The sequence below is a fragment of the Pseudophryne corroboree genome, chromosome 4, assembly GCF_028390025.1.
Source record: "Pseudophryne corroboree isolate aPseCor3 chromosome 4, aPseCor3.hap2, whole genome shotgun sequence".
Lineage (NCBI taxonomy): Eukaryota > Metazoa > Chordata > Amphibia > Anura > Myobatrachidae > Pseudophryne > Pseudophryne corroboree.
The window spans coordinates 837,820,522-837,833,454 of record NC_086447.1 but is presented as its reverse complement, the minus strand read 5'-3'; the positions used below and the strand labels follow the sequence as shown (position 1 = coordinate 837,833,454).

At 46.3% G+C, this 12,933-nt stretch overlaps 1 protein-coding gene across 3 annotated transcripts in view; it reads left to right on the top strand.

The window, feature by feature from the left end:
• The window catches only part of PLCB1 (phospholipase C beta 1), a 1,298,702-nt gene that overhangs the window by 1,108,126 nt on the left and 177,643 nt on the right, over positions 1-12,933 (top strand). The gene's annotated exons all lie outside the window — the stretch shown is intronic.

The window sequence follows — 12,933 nt, the reverse complement described above, 5'->3', positions numbered from 1 at the left end:
ACAGGGCACGGTCTGTCACCTAATAACACATGCTGCCTGTGTTACCCGCTATACCAGCACTCACTGGACAGGGCACGGTCTCTCTCCTAATAACATATGCTGCCTGTGTTTCCCTCTATACCAGCACTCACTGGACAGGGCACGGTCTGTCACCTAATAACACATGCTGCCTGTGTTTCCCTCTATGCCAGCACTCACTGGACAGGGCACGGTCTGTCACCTAATAACACATGCTGCCTGTGTTTCCCTCTATGCCAGCACTCACTGGACAGGGCACGGTCTGTCACCTAATAACACATGCTGCCTGTGTTTTCCTCTATACCAGCACTCACAGGACATGACACAGCCTGTCACCTAATAACACATGCTGCCTGTGTTTCCCTCTATACCAGCACTCACTGGACAGGGCACGGTCTGTCACCTAATAACACATGCTGCCTGTGTTTCCCTCTATACCAGCACTCACTGGACAGGGCATGGTCTGTCACCTAATAACACATGCTGCCTGTGTTTCCCTCTATGCCAGCACTCACTGGACAGGGCACGGTCTCTCTCCTAATAACATCTGCTGCCTGTGTTTCCCTCTATGCCAGCACTCACTGGACAGGGCACGGTCTGTCACCTAATAACACATGCTGCCTGTGTTTCCCTCTATACCAGCACTCACTGAACAGGGAACAGTCTCTCACCTAATAACACATGCTGCCTTTGTTTCCCGCTATGCCAGCACTCCCTGGACAGGGCACAGTCTCAGCTAAAAACACATGTTGCCTGCGTTTTCCTCTATGCCAGCACTCACTGGACAGGGCACGGTCTCTCACCTACTAACACATGCTGCCTGTGTTTTCCTCTATACCAGCACTCACAGGACATGACACGGTCTGTCACCTAATAACACATGCTGCCTGTGTTTCCCTCTATACCAGCACTCACTGGACAGGGCACGGTCTCTCACCTAATAACACATGCTGCCTGTGTCTCCCTCTATACCAGCACTCACTGGACAGGGCATGGTCTGTCACCTAATAACACATGCTGCCTGTGTTTCCCTCTATGCCAGCACTTACTGGACAGGGCACAGTTTCTCACCTAATAACACATGCTGCCTGTGTTTCCCGCTATGCTAGCACTCACTGGACAGGGCACAGTCTCACCTTATAACACATGTTGCCTGCGTTTTCCTCTATGCCAGCACTCACTGGACATGACACGGTCTGTCACCTAATAACACATGCTGCCTGTGTTTCCCTCTATGCCATCACTTACTGGACAGTGCACAGTCTCTCACCTAATAACACATGCTGCCTGTGTTTCGCGCTATGCCAGCACTCACTGGACAGGGCACGGTCTCTCTCCTAATAACATATGCTGCCTGTGTTTCCCTCTATACCAGCACTCACTGGACAGGGCACGGTCTGTCACCTAATACCACATGCTGCCTGTGTTTCCCTCTATACCAGCACTCACTGGACAGGGCATGGTCTGTCACCTAATAACACATGCTGCCTGTGTTTCCCTCTATGCCAGCACTCACTGGACAGGGCACGGTCTCTCTCCTAATAACATATGCTGCCAGTGTTTCCCTCTATGCCAGCACTCACTGGACAGGACACGGTCTGTCACCTAATAACACATGCTGCCTGTGTTTCCCTCTATGCCAGCACTTACTGGACAGGGCACGGTCTGTCATCTAATAACACATGCTGCCTGTGTTACCCGCTATACCAGCACTCACTGGACAGGGCACGGCCTGTCACCTAATAACTCATGCTGCCTGTGTTTCCCTCTATGCCAGCACTTACTGGACAGGGCACGGTCTGTCACCTAATAACACATGCTGCCTGTGTTACCCGCTATACCAGCACTCACTGGACAGGGCACGGTCTGTCACCTAATAACACATGCTGCCTGTGTTTCCCTCTATGCCAGCACTTACTGGACAGGGCACGGTCTGTCACCTAATAACACATGCTGCCTGTGTTACCCGCTATACCAGCACTCACTGGACAGGGCACGGTCTAACACCTAATAACTCATGCTGCCTGTGTTTCCCTCTATGCCAGCACTTACTGGACAGGGCACGGTCTGTCACCTAATAACACATGCTGCCTGTGTTACCCGCTATACCAGCACTCACTGGACAGGGCACGGTCTGTCACCTAATAACACATGCTGCCTGTGTTTCCCTCTATACCAGCACTCACTGGACAGGGCACGGTCTGTCACCTAATAACTCATACTGCCTGTGTTTCCCTCTATGCCAGAACTCATTAGTTTTGTGCTCTGTGCACTGATATAGATAAGGAGGATCAGCAATGTAGATACAAGGTTCTGACTGACTGTTCCTGTCACTCCTGGTGATTGGTGGAAAGGCGGGGGGAAGAGAATATTTATTTTTGGGCAAGTATTTGTGTCAGTCTAATTATACATGATTATAAAGCTTATGTACTGTACCTCATGTGACAGGTCCTCCTTAGCATTCGGTCAAAGGGTAATTCTAATGTAGCAGAATTCTATTATAATTATAACCGTACAGGTGAAACTCCGAAAATTAGAATATAGAATATTCATTTATTTCAGTATTTCAACTTAAAAGGTGAAACTAATATATTATATAGACTCATTACATACAAAGTGAGATATTTTAAGCCTTTATTTGTTATAATTTTGATGATTGTGGCTTACAGCTTAAGAAAACCCCAAATCCAAAATATCAGAAAATTAGAATATTACATAAAATCAATAAGAAAAGGATTTTAAATATAGAAATGTCGGCCCTCTGAAAAGTATAATCATGCATATGTACTCAGTACTTGGTTTGGGCCCCTTTTGCATGAATGCGGCGTGGCATGGATTCTATCAGCCTGTGGCACTGCTGAGGTGTTATGGAAGACCAGGATGCTTCAATAGCGGCCTTCAGCTCTTCTGCATTGTTCGTTCTCATGTCTCTTATCTTTCTCTTGGCAATGCCCCATAGATGCTGTATGGGTTTCAGGTCAGGTGAGTTTGCTGGCCAATCCAGCACAGTAATCCCACAGTCATTGAACCAGGTTTTGGCATTTTTGGCAGTGTGGGCAGGGGATACGGTCGTTAGGTCGACCCAACTTAGGTCGACACTCATTAGGTCGACCACTGAAGGTCGACATTGCCATTAGGTCGACATGGTCGTTAGGTCGACATGTACTAGGTCGACAGGTCAAAAAGTCGACATGAGTTTTTCACATTTAAAAAAAAATTTGGGATTTTTTCATACTTAACGATCCACGTGGACTATGATTGGTACGGTAACCTGTGCCGAGCGAAGCGGCAGTGGAGCGAGGCACCTTGTCCGAAGCATGGCGAGCGAAGCGAAACATGTGAGGGGACACGGTGCACTAATTTGGGTTCCCCGTCACTTTACGGAGAAATCAACACCATAAACAGTCAAAAAACTCATGCCGACCTTTTGACCTATTGCATGTCGACCTAATGGCAATGTCGACCTTCAGTGGTCAACCTAATGAGTGTCGACCTAAGTTGGGTCGACCCAACGACCCATACCATTGTTCAGGTGTCAAGTACTGCTGGAAAATGAAGTCAGCATCTCCATAAAGCTTGTCTGCTGAAGGAAGCATGAAGTGCTCTATAATGTCCTGATAGACGGCTGCGTTGACTCTGGACTTAATAAAGCACAGTGGACCAACACCAGCAGATGACATGGCTCCCCAAATCAACACAGACTGTGGAAACTTCACACTGGACTTCAAGCATCTTGGATTGTGTGCCTCTCCATTTTTCCTCCATACTCTGGGACCTTGGTTTCCAAATGAGATGCAAAATTTGCTCTCATCAGTAAAGAGGACTTTGGACCACTGAGCAACAGACCGGTTCTTTTTTTCTTTAGCCCAGGTAAGATGCTTCTGACGTTGTTTGTTGTTCAGGCGTGGCTTGACAAGAGATGGAGATGCTGACTTCATTTTCCAGCAGGACTTGGCACCAGCCCACACTGCCAAAAATACCAAAACCTGGTTCAATGACCGTGGGATTACTGTGCTGGATTGGCCAGCAAACTCGCCTGACCTGAACCCCATAGAGAATCTAAGGGGTATTACCAAGAGAAAGATGAGAGACATAAGATCGAACAGAAGAGCTGAAGGACGCTATTGAAGCATCCTGGTCTTCCATAACACCTCAGCAGTGCCACAGGCTGATAGAATCCATGCCACGCCGCATTGAGGCACACATTCATGCAAAAGGGGCCCAAACCAAGTACTGAGTACATGGAAAGGGGGCCTGGACTGCACAGCCTAGCTTATTATAATGGGATGTGCTACCTTGCTGGGACTAAGTACTGTAATACTACAACATAGGAAAAAGGGTGCAGGTGCACCATACACCATTAACATTATTATAACCATAATATAATATTTGAGGTTCTTGGCATATATTGGCCAGTATATGAGCCTGCCCACCTGCTTCACGGTGACCTCATCGGACAGGTCCCTAACACTATAGGGGGTTCACCTCCGGGATGCAGAGCACCCCCAGACCACCCCAGCCAAACCACCCCAGGGCATCACACAGAAAAAGGATAGGAGTGAAAGATCAGTGTTAAGCAAATGAAAGAGGCTGCTGAATGTGAAAAAAAAGAAGAGGACAGCAGTAAAGTGTCAGAGTGTTAGAATGTGAAGTTTAGCTGAGCAGTGTTATAAGTGTAAAAAATATGGGGAAATAAGCTACATAAATATAAAAAACACAATGTGATATAAGTGTTAAAAGTAAATGTAAGGTGGTGATGCCCCAAGGTGGCCCAGCCAGAGCAATATAGGGAGCTCCACGCCCCAAAAGCTCACTCCCTAATAATTTTAATGGTGTATGGTGCACCTGCACCCTTTTTCCAAGTACTGAGTACATATGCATGATTATACTTTTCAGAGGGCCGACATTTCTATATTTAAAATCCTTTTTTTATTGATTTTATATAATATTCTAATTTTCTGAGATTTTGAATTTGGGGTTTTCTTAATCTGTAAGCAGCAATCATCAAAATTATAACAAATAAAGGCTTGTATGCCACAATGACATAGTTAGATGCAGATTGCATGATCGAGTACCTGAAAATTTGGGAGTGCCTTGGACATTCCGGGAGAGTACCTTATTATGAACGCCTGACAAGACAGCAGTGACAGTAAGGGTATGACTCTCCACTGATGGCGCTGATCCTTAGGACCACCAAGCAAGGTTTAATGTAGTGGTGGATATAGATGTTAATATACGTAACGACTCAATGGTTGTAAAAGCAATAGAACAAAGATTTTTTACACAATATAAAAATGGTATACTCAAAATAAAACAATAATGCGAAGTACAATACTGAAAAACCCAAAAGGGAAATGTTCCTACCGAGCAGGGTAGATGGAGCCGTAGGTGTAACTAAGCAGAGTATCCCCGGGAAAATACCCCGCTTATGGCTCCAAAGCTTGTTCCCCTATGGAAGTCCACAGTCAGTCCAGAATGTCCATGTGTAAAAGAGGCAAAGCAAGGTAACGCCAACGCATTTCGGGACTTCGCCTGTCCCTTTATCAAGGCAGTGTCTGACAAGACAGCTCTGTAAGTCATGAGGGGACAGAAAAAAAGCCCAAAAAGTGGATCTATCAATAAATACAGTATTTGCGGCATATTCCCCCGAAAACAACCATTTTCATATCTAGTATCCCCTGAATGTATCTCCGATATCTGCATTCTATGCTGCAGCTGCAAGCAGCTTCAAAGGCTTCACTGGGGGATGCGATGCTGCCAGATATACAAAGCAGCTATTGCCATCTATAGATGGCGTTGGCCCGCTGTAGCCTATCGGCTGCACTTCACAAACTTTGCCGGGAGAGGGTTCACCGGAACCCATCCCAGCAATAGCCGTCGCACAAGTATGGTCAGCTGGACCGCACAGGAGCCTCAGAACTTCACAGAGAACATTGCCGGGATGGGCTCTTTTCGGAACCCCTATTCCGACAGGTTCACAATGATACATCCCGATGTAAGAATCACATCCTGCAGTGCAATTGTAGGCACTAATATCGTGCCCAGATCGCATTGCAAATGCAATTCTTGATAAATGGGCCCTTTAGTGGGAGTGGTTATAACTACTAGAGATGAGCGGGTTCGGTTCCTCGGAATCCGAACCCCCCCGAACTTCAGCCTTTTTACACGGGTCCGAGGCAGACTCGGATCTTCCCGCCTTGCTCGGTTAACCCGAGCGCGCCCGAACGTCATCATCCCGCTGTCGGATTCTCGCGAGGCTCGGATTCTATATAAGGAGCCGCGCGTCGCCGCCATTTTCACACGTGCATTGAGATTGATAGGGAGAGGACGTGGCTGGCGTCCTCTCCGTTTATAGAGAAGAGAGTAGAGAGTTAGAGACACTATTTACTAATTTTGGGGAGCATATTAGGACTGGAGTACTACTACTTGCTGATAGTGTGACCAGTGACCATTGACCACCAGTTTAATTAATCCGTTCTCTGCCTGAAAAAAAACGATACACAGTGTGACACAGTCACATACCATATCTGTGCTCAGCCTCAGTGTGCTGCATCATCATATGTAATACTGTATATCTGACTGTGCTGAGTGCTCACTGCTCACACAGCTTAATTGTGGGGGAGACTGGGGAGCAGTTAGAGCAGGAGTACATAAATAATATATTTTAAGTACAGTGCACACTTTTGCTGCCAGAGTGCGACACTGCCAGTGTGACTGACCAGTGACCACACTGACCACCAGTATATTGTGATTGTCTGCTTAGGACGGAGTACTACTTGCTGATAGTGTGACCAGTGACCACCACCAGTTTAATTAATCCGTTCTCTGCCTGAAAAAAACGATACACAGTGTGACACAGTCACATACCATATCTGTGCTCAGCCCAGTGTGCTGCATCATATGTAATACTGTATATCATTATCTGACTGTGCTGAGTGCTCACTGCTCACACAGCTTAATTGTGGGGGAGACTGGGGAGCAGTTATAGCAGGAGTACATATTTTAAGTACAGTGCACACTTTTGCTGCCAGAGTGCCACTGCCAGTGTGACTGACCAGTGACCACTGACCACCAGTATATTGTGATTGTCTGCTGACCACCAGTATATTGTGATTGTCTGCCTGAAAAAGTTAAACACTCGTCGTGTGGTGTTTTTATAAACGCATTCTGCAGACAGTGTCCAGCAGGTCCGTCATTACATAATATATACCTGTCCGGCTGCAGTATTAGTGTGATATATATATATTTTAATTTTATCTCATTATCATCCAGTCTATATTAGCAGCAGACACAGTACGGTAGTCCACGGCTGTAGCTACCTCTGTGTCGGCAGTCGCTCGTCCATCCATAATTGTATACCACCTACCCGTGGTTTTTTTTTCTTTTCTATCTTCTTGATACTAGTAGCTTACTTTAGGAGTCTGCAGTGCTGACAGACAGTGTCCAGCAGGTCCGTCATTACATAATATATACCTGTCCGGCTGCAGTACTAGTGTGATATATATATATATATTTAAATTTTATCTCATTATCATCCAGTCTATATTAGCAGCAGACACAGTACGGTAGTCCACGGCTGTAGCTACCTCTGTGTCGGCAGTCGCTCGTCCATCCATAATTGTATACCACCTACCCGTGGTTTTTTTTTTTCTATCTTCTTGATACTAGTAGCTTACTTTAGGAGTCTGCAGTGCTGACAGACAGTGTCCAGCAGGTCCGTCATTACATAATATATACCTGTCCGGCTGCAGTACTAGTGTGATATATATATATATTTTAATTTTATCTCATTATCATCCAGTCTATATTAGCAGCAGACACAGTACGGTAGTCCACGGCTGTAGCTACCTCTGTGTCGGCAGTCGCTCGTCATCCATAAGTATACTAGTATCCATCCATCTCCATTGTTTACCTGAGGTGCCTTTTAGTTGTGCCTATTAAAATATGGAGAACAAAAATGTTGAGGTTCCAAAAATAGGGAAAGATCAAGATCCACTTCCACCTCGTGCTGAAGCTGCTGCCACTAGTCATGGCCGAGACGTTGAAATTCCATCAACGTCATCTGCCAAGGCCGATGCCCAATGTCATAGTACAGAGCATGTAAAATCCAAAACACCAAATATCAGTAAAAAAAAGGACTCCAAAATCTAAAATAAAATTGTTGGAGGAGAAGCGTAAACTTGCCAATATGCCATTTACCACACGGAGGGGCAAGGAACGGCTGAGGCCCTGGCCTATGTTCATGGCTAGTGGTTCAGCTTCACATGAGGATGGAAGCACTCAGCCTCTCGCTAGAAAACTGAAAAGACTCAAGCTGGCAAAAGCACAGCAAAGAACTGTGCGTTCTTCGAAATCACAAATCCACAAGGAGAGTCCAATTGTGTCGTTTGCGATGCCTGACCTTCCCAACACTGGACGTGAAGAGCATGCGCCTTCCACCATTTGCACGCCCCCTGCAAGTGCTGGAAGGAGCACCCGCAGTCCAGTTCCTGATAGTCAGATTGAAGATGTCAGTGTTGAAGTACACCAGGATGAGGAGGATATTGGTGTTGCTGGCGCTGGGGAGGAAATTGACCAGGAGGATTCTGATGGTGAGGTGGTTTGTTTAAGTCAGGCACCCGGGGAGACACCGGTTGTCCGTGGGAGGAATAGGGCCATTGACATGCCTGGTGAAAATACCAAAAAAATCAGCTCTTCGGTGTGGAAGTATTTCAACAGAAATGCGGACAACATTTGTCAAGCCGTGTGTTGCCTTTGTCAAGCTGTAATAAGTAGGGGTAAGGACGTTAACCACCTCGGAACATCCTCCCTTATACGTCACCTGCAGCGCATTCATCATAAGTCAGTGACAAGTTCAAAAACTTTGGGCGACAGCGGAAGCAGTCCACTGACCAGTAAATCCCTTCCTCTTGTAACCAAGCTCACGCAAACCACCCCACCAACTCCCTCAGTGTCAATTTCCTCCTTCCCCAGGAATGCCAATAGTCCTGCAGGCCACGTCACTGGCAATTATGACGAGTCCTCTCCTGCCTGGGATTCCTCCGATGCATCCTTGCGTGTAACGCCTACTGCTGCTGGCGCTGCTGTTGTTGCTGCTGGGAGTCGATGGTCATCCCAGAGGGGAAGCCGTAAGACCACTTTTACTACTTCCACCTAGAGATGAGCGGGTTCGGTTCCTCGGAATCCGAACCCGCCCGAACTTCAGCTTTTTTTACACGGATCCGAGCGACTCGGATCTTCCCGCCTTGCTCGGTTAACCCGAGCGCGCCCGAACGTCATCATGACGCTGTCGGATTCTCGCGAGGCTCGGATTCTATCGCGAGACTCGGATTCTATATAAGGAGCCGCGCGTCGCCGCCATTTTTCACACGTGCATTGAGATTGATAGGGAGAGGACGTGGCTGGCGTCCTCTCCATTTAGATTAGAAGAGAGAGAGTGAGATTGAGACAGAGACACTTGATTTACTGGAGCTTAGGAGTACTAGAGAGTGCAGAGTTTACTAGTGACTGACCACTGACCAGTGACCACCAGTGCAGTTTTATTTAATATAATCCGTTCTCTGCCTGAAAAAAAACGATACACAGTGACTCAGTCACATACCATATCTGTGCTCAGCCCAGTGTGCTGCATCATCTATGTATAATATCTGACTGTGCTCACACAGCTTAATTGTGGGGGAGACTGGGGAGCAGTTATAGGTTATAGCAGGAGCCAGGAGTACATATTATTAAAATTAAACAGTGCACACTTTTGCTGCAGGAGTGCCACTGCCAGTGTGACTGACGTGACCAGTGACCTGACCACACTGACCACCAGTATAGTATACTATATTGTGATTGCCTGAAAAAGTTAAACACTCGTCGTGTGACTTGTGTGGTGTTTTTTTATTCTATAAAAAACTCATTCTGCTGACAGACAGTGTCCAGCAGGTCCGTCATTATATATATAATATATACCTGTCCGGCTGCAGTAGTGATATATATATATTTTTTATATCATTATTTATCATCCAGTCGCAGCAGACACAGTACGGTAGTTCACGGCTGTAGCTACCTCTGTGTCGGCACTCGGCAGTCCATCCATAATTGTATACCACCTACCCGTGGTTTTTTTTTTCTTTCTTCTTTATACATACTACATCTCATTATCATCCAGTCTATATTAGCAGCAGACACAGTACAGTACGGTAGTCCACGGCTGTAGCTACCTCTGTGTCGGCACTCGGCAGTCCGTCCATAATTGTATACCACCTACCCGTGGTTTTTTTTTTCTTCTTTATACATACTACATCTCATTATCATCCAGTCTATATTAGCAGCAGACACAGTACAGTACGGTAGTCCACGGCTGTAGCTACCTCTGTGTCGGCACTCGGCAGTCCATCCATAATTGTATACCACCTACCCGTGGTTTTTTTTTTCTTCATTATACATACTACATCTCATTATCATCCAGTCTATATTAGCAGCAGACACAGTACAGTACGGTAGTCCACGGCTGTAGCTACCTCTGTGTCGGCACTCGGCAGTCCGTCCATAATTGTATACCACCTACCCGTGGTTTTTTTTTTCTTCTTTATACATACTACATCTCATTATCATCCAGTCTATATTAGCAGCAGACACAGTACAGTACGGTAGTCCACGGCTGTAGCTACCTCTGTGTCGGCACTCGGCAGTCCATCCATAATTGTATACCACCTACCCGCGCTTTTTTTTTTACTTTCTTCTTTATACATACTACATCTCATTATCAACCAGTCTATATTAGCAGCAGACACAGTACAGTACGGTAGTCCACGGCTGTAGCTACCTCTGTGTCGGCACTCGGCAGTCCGTCCATAATTGTATACCACCTACCCGTGGTTTTTTTTTCTTTCTTCTTTATACATACTACATCTCATTATCATCCAGTCTATATTAGCAGCAGACACAGTACAGTACGGTAGTCCACGGCTGTAGCTACCTCTGTGTCGGCACTCGGCAGTCCATCCATAATTGTATACCACCTACCCGTGTTTTTTTTTTCTTCTTTATACATACTACATCTCATTATCATCCAGTCTATATTAGCAGCAGACACAGTACAGTACGGTAGTCCACGGCTGTAGCTACCTCTGTGTCGGCACTCGGCAGTCCATCCATAATTGTATACCACCTACCCGTGTTTTTTTTTTCTTCTTTATACATACTACATCTCATTATCATCCAGTCTATATTAGCAGCAGACACAGTACAGTACGGTAGTCCACGGCTGTAGCTACCTCTGTGTCGGCACTCGGCAGTCCGTCCATAATTGTATACCACCTACCCGTGGTTTTTTTTTTTCTTCTTTATACATACTACATCTCATTATCATCCAGTCTATATTAGCAGCAGACACAGTACAGTACGGTAGTCCACGGCTGTAGCTACCTCTGTGTCGGCACTCGGCAGTCCGTCCATAATTGTATACCACCTACCCGTGGTTTTTTTTTCTTTCTTCTTTATACATACGTACTACATCTCTTTATCAACCAGTCTATATTAGCAGCAGACACAGTACGGTAGTCCACGGCTGTAGCTACCTCTGTGTCGGCACTCGGCAGTCCGTCCATAATTGTATACCACCTACCCGTGGTTTTTTTTTCTTTCTTCTTTATACATACATACTACATCTCTTTATCAACCAGTCTATATTAGCAGCAGACACAGTACAGTACGGTAGTCCACGGCTGTAGCTACCTCTGTGTCGGCACTCGGCAGTCCATCCATAATTGTATACTAGTATCCATCCATCTCCATTGTTTACCTGAGGTGCCTTTTAGTTGTGCCTATTAAAATATGGAGAACAAAAATGTTGAGGTTCCAAAATTAGGGAAAGATCAAGATCCACTTCCACCTCGTGCTGAAGCTGCTGCCACTAGTCATGGCCGAGACGATGAAATGCCAGCAACGTCGTCTGCCAAGGCCGATGCCCAATGTCATAGTACAGAGCATGTCAAATCCAAAACACCAAATATCAGTAAAAAAAGGACTCCAAAACCTAAAATAAAATTGTCGGAGGAGAAGCGTAAACTTGCCAATATGCCATTTACCACACGGAGTGGCAAGGAACGGCTGAGGCCCTGGCCTATGTTCATGGCTAGTGGTTCAGCTTCACATGAGGATGGAAGCACTCAGCCTCTCACTAGAAAACTGAAAAGACTCAAGCTGGCAAAAGCACCGCAAAGAACTGTGCGTTCTTCGAAATCCCAAATCCACAAGGAGAGTCCAATTGTTTCGGTTGCGATGCCTGACCTTCCCAACACTGGACGTGAAGAGCATGCGCCTTCCACCATTTGCACGCCCCCTGCAAGTGCTGGAAGGAGCACCCGCAGTCCAGTTCCTGATAGTCAGATTGAAGATGTCAGTGTTGAAGTACACCAGGATGAGGAGGATATGGGTGTTGCTGGCGCTGGGGAGGAAATTGACCAGGAGGATTCTGATGGTGAGGTGGTTTGTTTAAGTCAGGCACCCGGGGAGACACCTGTTGTCCGTGGGAGGAATATGGCCACTGACATGCCTGGTGAAAATACCAAAAAAATCAGCTCTTCGGTGTGGAAGTATTTCAACAGAAATGCGGACAACAGGTGTCAAGCCGTGTGTTGCCTTTGTCAAGCTGTAATAAGTAGGGGTAAGGACGTTAACCACCTCGGAACATCCTCCCTTATACGTCACCTGCAGCGCATTCATAATAAGTCAGTGACAAGTTCAAAAACTTTGGGTGACAGCGGAAGCAGTCCACTGACCAGTAAATCCCTTCCTCTTGTAACCAAGCTCACGCAAACCACCCCACCAACTCCCTCAGTGTCAATTTCCTCCTTCCCCAGGAATGCCAATAGTCCTGCAGGCCATGTCACTGGCAATTCTGACGATTCCTCTCCTGCCTGGGAT